Here is an 8,240-nt window from a genome sequence, read left to right on the forward strand (position 1 = left end):
ATGGACGAGCTTTGCTAACACTCTGTCATGATTGACAGGCTGAGAACTGTCAATCACATTATAACCACGCCCTAAAACCCCCCCGGCTTTATTGCCGATTTTAAAATCAACGAGACCGTAATTTAAAGAAAGAACATCATTCTGTATTGCAAAATACTTCAAACTAGCGATCGAGGCCACAAACTCATTATGAAGATGTTTACTGAGGTAATAAATCAAGTGAGAAGTGGCTCATTTCTCCATAGACTTCTATTGAAACCAACCTCTTTTGCAACCACGCGTGTCGCCCTCTGCAGGAATTCAGATAGAATGCACGTTTAAGTTACTTCTGCAGTGGTTGCACTTTTCGAAACCGGATGCTCTGTCCACTTATTTTAACGGTCTATGACCCAGACCCACCAAAAATGTACCAGCAGGATTCCAGCCGTCGATCTCACAAGGGAGTGAAACCTACTCGAATGCGTGAGTCTGAAGTGCAGGGAAACGGACCCGGACTCACTAACTCTTTAACAGCGGGATTTCAGCCGTTGATCTCACAAGGGAGTACACGTATGCAATCCCAGTCTCATCATCATTCTTCTCTTGACAATGGTGACCAATCTATTCTGTACAACCTTATGCAACAGCAAACTAACATTACTGCACAGCTGGCCCAAAACCAAGCCTTAGCCTCTCTTCCTCCACGAGCTATCCCAGAGTTTGATGGCAATCCAATTAAATACGCTGCCTTTACTAGAGCTTTTGAGCAAGCTATTGAAAAGAAAACTACAGATAAACAAGAATGCCTGTATTATCTTGAACAATATACTAAATGGCAGCCAAGAGAACTGGTTCGGAGTTGCTATAACATGGCTCCTGGTCACGGCTATGAGAGAGCAAAAAATCTTTTGAAAGAATATTTTGGAAATTAAATGAAAATTGCTGCAGCTTATATGGAGAAGGCTATGGAGTAGCCAATGATGAAGGCAGATGACGTAAATGCTCTGCAGTCTTTTTCAATCTTTTTAAGGGACTGTTGCAATGTCGTGGAAGACTTACAGCATATGGAGGAGATGAACGTGCCATCCAATCTTCGCCTGATAATGAGGAAATTGCCATATAAACTGAGGGAAAAATGGAGGTCTGTTGCCTGGGAGCTACAGGAGCGCCGTGGTTACAGAGCTATGCAAACCGTGTTAAAGTAATTTTGACCATCTTGCTGTCACTGCTAATAGGATCTCAGTCGCCAGTTACAGGACTTAATGGGTTCCAAGTACAATCAGGATTTCATTGGGGAAATCAGATGTGTGCTTTTCCAGAGAGGATCAAATGTTCATACATACATATAGTGGAGTCTTCAATTCAGATTGACGGACACTACTGCTTTGACTTGCCTTTTAAGGCTGAAGATGTCATTATGCCAAACAACCACAGCATCGCAGAGCGGCGTCTTCTAAGCCTTCACAGGAAGTTTAAGAGGAACAAAGATTATCATGAGGAATTTCAGCTGGGTCACGCAAGAAGGTTGTCTCTGAGTATGAGTGTGTCGCCACCTCCAAGATAAGACAGGAGAGACAGAAGTGGATGAGACTGAAAAGAAGCTTTTCCATTGGAGACATAGTGGTCATAAGGGATCCTGACGCTCCTCGAGGGTCCTGGCTGATGGGAGGAATTACAAAGATGTACCCAGACAAGAAGGGCATTGTCCGCTTAGTTCAGCTGAAGACAAAAATGGGGCAAAATGGAACGGCCTGTAACCAAGGCTCTGTCTTCTGATGAAAGTTGGAAGCAGTATAGATGACCTGATCATAGATTTTCTAGGCTCAAGAAAAGATGTAATTTAGATTAGCTCTGCACCAATGGCTCATTTAGTTTAACCTAGGTAATTTGGGTAATTGTGGTTAGAGTAAATATTCACGATTATGGGGCCGGTGTGTAGGAGCCATTTCTATCCACCTTTTTAGTTAGGTTAATTTAGTTATTTATTTTAGCCACTTGGGGGAGTAGTGCACTGGGTGTGGTACGTCACTGGGAATAAAGTATATTTACAGGTGCGGTAATTAATGAGGAAAGGTGTGGATGGCGGGGAACACACTGTTCTTACCGTAGCCGTGAACACGCCACATTTCATTAATCAGCACTAGGTGAAATACTATTTTATGTGAAGTATCCCCTTTTTTCTACTTTTATTATAAACGGGAACACCACCCAAAGACAAACAGTGCTTGGACTTAAGCTATTTTTGCTACGCGTTGAGAGCACCATGCCATCCATACTGAGGCTTGTAGGATAGCCTCCACACGTGGCATGAAATATTGGGTCATTGCAATTTTGAAGATGTGAAAAAGTTGCAAGGTGTTGCGAAGGGCATGGAGATTAAGGGAGGTGTAGTTAGTTTGGATCAGTTATGTGAGGTGTGTACACAGGGAAAGTTCACTCAGACAAGAAACAAGGAGCCAGATAGGAAGGCAAAGAAGCCTTTAGAACTAGTCCACACTGACTTAGCCGGCCCCATGCCAGTACCAAGCATGGAAGGACATGGATATACACAGTCATTTACAGATGACTACTCTGGCACTATGCTCGTATACTTTCTAAAGTCAAAGAGTGATACAGTGCAGGCGACAACCTGAGGGTTATGAGAAAAAGTCAAACACAGGTGAAAAACTAGTGTGGAAGTAACACAAATCTCTCTATGGTCTAAAACAGTCAGGGAGAAATTGGAATGCTATGTTGCATACATGTTTAATTGAGAATGATTTTGTACAGAATCCAGCTGATACCTGTGTGTATACAAGAGAAAAACACAACGAGAAAGTAATCCTAATAATATGGGTTGATGATCTGATCATAGCAACAAATAATGAGAGTGTTATGAAAAATGTGAAGAGGATGCTTACTGAAAGGTTCAAAATGAAAGACATGGGAAAGCTGAGACTTTTCTTGGGGATAGATTTTGAACAAGCAGATGGTGTAGTCAAAATGTCTCAGGAGAGATATGTGAGAAAAATTCTAGATCGATTTGGAATGCAGGGTTGCAGGTCTAGAGAAACTCCATGTGAACCAAAACTTGAATACACAGAAGATGCTGAAAAGATGAATGAGCCGAGAAAGTAGGTCTAAATGCCTACAGCGATGCTGACTGGGCATCAGATACAGCTGATAGAAGAAGTACATCAGGGTATTGTGTCAGTCTAAATGAAGGAAGCTCTTTGATATCCTGGAAAACAAGAAAACAACCGACAGTAGCATTGTCAACTTGTGAGGCTGAGTACATGTCCTTAGCATCAGCCATACAGGAATGCATTTACTTAGAACAACTGCTCAGGGGTATAGACACATACCAATATGCACAAACAAAGGTGTATGAAGACAACCAAGCTGCTATAGCACTAGCCAAAAATCCAGTTCATTGATTTAATACATTGATATTAAGTATCACTTTATCAGGGAAAATGTGAATAATGGAAAGTTTATTTTAGAATATTGTCCTACTGAGCAAATGATTGATGATGGTCTGACAAAGCCAGCTAATAAGCTAAAGTTAAAAAGATTTGCACACAACATGTTTGACACTTAGGGGTACAAAGAGTGTTTATTGCTTTAAAATAATGACGGAGCATCATTATGTTTTGTTTCTATGTAACCCATGGAGATAAGAGCCAGTGGGGGTGTTGAATCTCATCTTTACAAAACGTTTTTTATCATTACGGTAATAGTGTTGGTTGTTATATTCAAGGTATTATGGTGTTACGTTTACGTAAGGTATTACGTTTCTTTTTATACCTGCGTGTATGCCATGTATGTGACTTGAGTTCCCTTGTACGCATTGAGAGTGACGGATTAACAGAGTCGTGCACATATGTGAAATAAATAACTCTATGAAACAAAAGCTCCGCTTATACTTCCACGTCAAGTTAAGCCTGCGCAAGTCAGCCAACTTAACAAGTATATATTAAAGTGGACGTGCCTTTTGTGTTTAAGAGTAAAAGATTTAAACCAATAGTCTATTCGTGCATTCTAGGACATGCATAGAGCGCTGGTGCAGCACTGTCAGAGCTGACAGATGAGTGTCATTTCAGTGGAAAATAATTAGGTAAAAAACGATTTAATATACTGCAAATAGCCTACAAGCACAAGTACTGCAGGACAGTACAGTTAATTAATCTGACGGGGTTTTTTCTGCCCCTCCGCCCCCCCCCCCAAGTCGATTTTTAGTCGAAATTTCAAGACTTCCGTTGACCAAGATTTTCTTTGGTTGATTACAGCCCTATTATGAACAGGTTTAAGTGTACATGCTACAGCTCCTGATCTGAGCTGTGTTTTCATATTTTGACTGTAATTAGCACCTGGGAAATAGACATCAGTAGTGTATTTTGCCAGAGGTTTAGTTAACAACTGTGACATTAAGAGACATTGAATTTCGACCATGTTATGAGTGTGTATGTGTGCCGCCTTGTATGTCTAAGATGGCGGACGCCAATAGTAACAGCTTTGGTTGCTAAACACAAGCTACTCCCTTTCTGTGTTAGCTATAAGGAGTGAAATACATGTTTAGATACATATGTGGTAGGGATGCTCGATTTTGGGAAAAATCATAATCACGATTATTTTGTTCAATATTGAAATCACGATTATAACACGATTATTTCACATGAATTTGGAAACGTGTTTTGTGCATTTATTAAAAAGACACCTTTCAACAAATCTTAAAACATTGAACATTTATTGTACTTCTTGAACTATTAAAATAAATATAAATATAAATTTCAAATCAAAGTATAAAAGTATAAAAGTATTTATTCCCTGTATTTACTTCCACAATCTCTTTAAAACAAGTAGGCAACATTTTGACAAAATATAAACAAATTCCAGCCACTCAATCCACGAATATAAAAGGCTGGCCCATTATCAGGCCCCAGCATTAACAGCAAATAAGTTAACTAAAGACAACAAAATTATTTAAGTCACCATGTTAGTAGGGTTGCTAAAATAATCTCTTAAATGTTTCTAGCCAGAAACACCAATCTGTTAACATTATCTGGTTTAAGAGATGAACGCAAGCAGGTGACAATGTTTCCACTTGTACTAAAGACCCTCTCTGAAGAGGAACTTGTAGCTGGAATGCAGAGGTATTTTCTTGCCAGTTTTGAAAGCCGAGGTGTTCCCTTTACTTGCAGCCACTACCATGTAGCAAATCTTGCACGTAGCATGTTTCTGCTTGTCGTCGGATTCCTCAAAGCCAAACTGTTCCCAGACAATGGAGTTGGCGACCTGCCTCCCTGACAGTGTAGGCTGAAAGCGTTTGGCTTCGGGAGGGGCGGATGTGCGCATGACGTGTGTCCACGCGCGGCATTCAGAACACACGAGGAAATTACAAAACAGAACAGGGCAAAATAATCGTTTTTACTCGATTGTACTATTTTGGTAATCGTTGGGAGCCGAAATCGAAACCGAAACCCAAATTCAATTAATTGCACAGCCCTAATATGTGGTTAAGACAGTAGTGAGAACAATACGTGTGAAGCGGGTTTAACCGAGTAAATGTGGAAGGAAACTGTTTAACTGTGTGTATTGTTTAGTGGGCCAAGCTAATGCTAATCACGGGTAAATGCTAACAACACATCCTGAGCGTCATAAAGGTTAAAAGAGCATGCTGTGCTGTTTTGATAAGTGCAGTGTGGAGTAGTCAGTGTTTAAAACCTTGATTCTAACCCATGTGAAAATAATACAGTAGCTGGCTGTGGGTCAAAGACTAATTATGTTAGATAATTCAGTTCATAAGAAGAATTCATAGAGAAACCTCATTCTTAAAAGTTTAGCATTTGCTAAATGCCAAACCTGCTTTATTTCACTCCGCCTACAATGTGACTGCCATCTTACACAAATTTACACTCAGACCACCCCCAACGAGTTGAGGGGCGATGGCCCGTTCAACGCTGCCTGCAGCTTTAATTTTATTATTCTTCTCCGCCTAAAACTCCCGCTACAGTCTAAACCGTAAAAGGTGGGGGGGGTGCCATTTTAAGGACTGGTCCGAAACTCTTCAACGACCTCAGGTGTAACAATTGACCCACTTCCTCCACTAGGTGGCGCTACAGCCCTATAACTCCCAGACCGTACATCGCACATTCAAAAACCCTATATCCACGTGTTTCCTGGATCCAACTGAATCTAGTGATATAGGCCTCTCCCATTTCCGCCAAGACATTTATTCGTGGGAAATCGAGATTTATTGAAAACCTTTTTCTCTCATTACAACTAGTTAATTACTACTACTTACTCATTAAAAGATACTAGAAAATAAATGCTTTTCTCACCTACATGTTTTACCAAGTTTACCAGTTTCCATACAAGTTGGCCCTCCGGGATGTGCCTGAGGTCATTGGGAAGTTAACACTCTCAATGTTTTGTTTCAAGTGTCAGTGTGATTCTAGGCCTTACTGTCACAGAGCTAGAGTTTAGAATAGAGATTTTCTATTTCCGTCCAAGTAAAGCATCTGTGAAATGATTTGAAAACACTATTGTAAGCATATTAGATGGGCTACACACAAAACTAGTACATCAACAGTCAACAGTCTCAACTTAATACAGAAAAAAATCCAGAAGAAAAACCCATTGAAAATTGATATTTTATGAAGTTATTTCTACAGATATGCCTGTGTGTTTATCTTATTTCCTTTTGAAAAGTGCAAAGAAAAAAGCCAAAAAAGTGCAAAATACAAAACTTCTAAAATAAAAAAAACACATCCACATTAATCACACACATACTTGAAATAACTATATACATAATTTTATAGAAATTAGTAATTATAAATTGATGAAATAGTGAAATGCAAATAACTAAAGCCCTGTTTATGCTTTGATAAACTTGCAGCCATCACAGGGTTAAGATTTTCTGGTCAAGTTTGGTATCAATCAATTTGTCTTGTTATTGGCTAAACAGGTAGGCCGGTTTTGTAACATCTAGTTTTAACTGGAAGGAATACATGTAAATCTTTCCCACGTTGGTCCTCCCTGAACTCTGCGACATAATTGGCTTCTATTAGGACCATCTCGGGTTACACTAGACAGATTGGCTGACACAACCTGTCAATTGAATCCTTAGACGTCAGGGAATTCGACTGTCTGCAAAAAAACAATGTGGCAGCCCCGGGGGAGAAGAGAGAAGCGATCAAAACCCACACATGATAAACTGTTTAACTTTATTTCTTTGAATAAGGACACGAGAAAAAAAGGTATGGATTCAAATTCGACTTTAGACACTAGTGGCGCAGTATCTTTCTGTAGTTTGCCATGACCCTGTGAAGGTTTCCAAGACATTTTAGAGAAATTGTCCACTAGGGGGCGCTACAAGTTCAAAAATCTCATCAATCTTATCTCAGGACCGACTCATCTGATTTTTGACTAAATTTTACTGTTTGGTCAAAGTGGGAGTGGCCCATGGGACCCACATTTGGATTCACCACTTACACTAATGTGAACAACTTTACATTTGCAGGGTAGATGTAAAATTGGTCATGTACAGGGCCTTAAATAAACACCCGATCACCTGCCAAATGTGGGTGAATTTTGCATTTGGCAGGTAACACTCTCAATCTACCTACCACATTAGCATGTAGCCAATGACAATTGAGTGATCAGATGCGAAACTATCAGTAAGCAAGGGCCCACATCACTGGAAGAGACTGATTGACAGCCGGGGCCCCCTATCACATTGTAATTACTCGCGACATTCATTTTCTTGTTTATGATATGAAGACGAGATGTGTGTGACTCAAACATTGCACCAACAACACGTAGGTTACAGTGAAAGAAAAACATTTCAGACCATCGTGCCAACAATACATTAAAACATCAAGTTACGGTGTGATGTATTTTTACTATGAAGTTGCTGAAAGCCGCTGCTGTTTCAATACTGTGCTGCTGCTCCGTTCAACCCGCAACTGACATAAACACTCACATAACCACACACAGCGGATGCAAGAAAAAACGCAGATAAGATGTACAGGATGACCTAAATTGAGGACAGCTACATTATTGCAGGTGCAATGATGAGTTAAAGTACAATGAGTCCTTTATCAGGATAGATAATTATGCCTCAATGCTGAATAATCAAGACGGACCCCCCTAGTACAGCACGTCATGAATAGGACAGGATCATAGAGACACGGCAATTCCTGTTTTCCCCTTCATGACGCAAAAAAATGACAGGTAAAAATTGACTGTGGCAGGTGGATTGTAAATGTAAATGTAAATGT

General features: G+C 40.0%; 1 long non-coding RNA gene across 1 annotated transcript in view; it reads left to right on the forward strand.

The window, feature by feature from the left end:
- The window catches only part of LOC117944794, a 21,472-nt gene extending 13,666 nt beyond the window's left edge, over positions 1–7,806 (forward strand). Inside the window, exons 3-4 of the long non-coding RNA XR_004656657.1 lie at positions 4,538–4,548; positions 7,796–7,806. This is a non-coding gene — a long non-coding RNA (uncharacterized LOC117944794). The remainder of the gene's footprint in view (positions 1–4,537; positions 4,549–7,795) is intronic.
- Positions 7,807–8,240: the final 434 nt, after the last annotated feature.

This window comes from Etheostoma cragini, chromosome 5 (genome assembly GCF_013103735.1).
Source record: "Etheostoma cragini isolate CJK2018 chromosome 5, CSU_Ecrag_1.0, whole genome shotgun sequence".
Taxonomy (NCBI): domain Eukaryota; kingdom Metazoa; phylum Chordata; class Actinopteri; order Perciformes; family Percidae; genus Etheostoma; species Etheostoma cragini.